Source organism: Jaculus jaculus, chromosome X (genome assembly GCF_020740685.1).
Source record: "Jaculus jaculus isolate mJacJac1 chromosome X, mJacJac1.mat.Y.cur, whole genome shotgun sequence".
Classification (NCBI taxonomy): domain Eukaryota; kingdom Metazoa; phylum Chordata; class Mammalia; order Rodentia; family Dipodidae; genus Jaculus; species Jaculus jaculus.
In genome coordinates this window covers 37187776-37188578 of record NC_059125.1, presented here as the reverse complement: position 1 = coordinate 37188578, position 803 = coordinate 37187776, and the positions used below count along the sequence as shown (strand labels likewise).

The following is an 803-nucleotide window of genomic DNA, read 5'->3' as shown; positions in this document are numbered from 1 at the left end:
AGGGAAGTCACTGATTCAAATATCCCATGCTGAACACAGCTTCCACCTCCACCCTCTCCTGGTTGCCTCATGGCCACCTCCCACTCAAAACGACAGAGTGAAAGGAGCTGGGAACACAGGCATCCGTTTTGTCATTTTAATAGCATGTCTGATGAGCTTCCTCAGCTAGAGGCATACTGGGGCTGGCTGAGGCTTGTGAGCTGGTACCTCCAGTTTCTGGGACCTGGCATCATCAGTTCTCCATGGCTTCAGGCACCTCAGCAATCAGAGACTTGGTGTCATCTTCAAACAGTTGTTGGAGCTACTGGTTGTCTTGAACCACCTTCTGGATGTGTGCAGGTGTGATGCACTTTTTGCCCATGCTGTGTGCCTCCTTGCCAGCCAGATCCAGGATGTTAGAAGTCAGGTACTCAAGGACGCCAGTGAGAAACACCGGTGTGGATGAGCTCAGCCGCTGGGAGTAGTTGCCATCACGCAGGAAGTGTTCCACATGGCTAATGGGGAACTGCAGCTCAGCTCTTGTGGAGCGGGATGTGCTCTGTTTCTTAGGTTTACAGCTCTTGGCTAGGCCTTCTAGTGCCATGTTACTTTGCTTCCTGAGTTTGGCTCACTTGACTTCTTTTCTGGAGTGGGACTCTCAAAACTCCAACATCTATACCCATCAGCTTGTTGACCTGTTCTCATTGGTCAGGAGCCACTTTTCTGACAACCTAGACTTTGTGATGCCATTGATGACCTCTGTGCTCTGATCTTGCATTGCTTTAGTCTGGTGGCACATGCCTTTAATGCCAGCACTTGGGAGG

General features: G+C 50.6%; 1 pseudogene; it reads right to left on the bottom strand.

The window, feature by feature from the left end:
• Positions 1–232: 232 nt before the first annotated feature.
• On the bottom strand, positions 233–583 carry LOC123456512 (annotated as a pseudogene).
• Between the last annotated feature and the right edge of the window lie 220 nt (positions 584–803).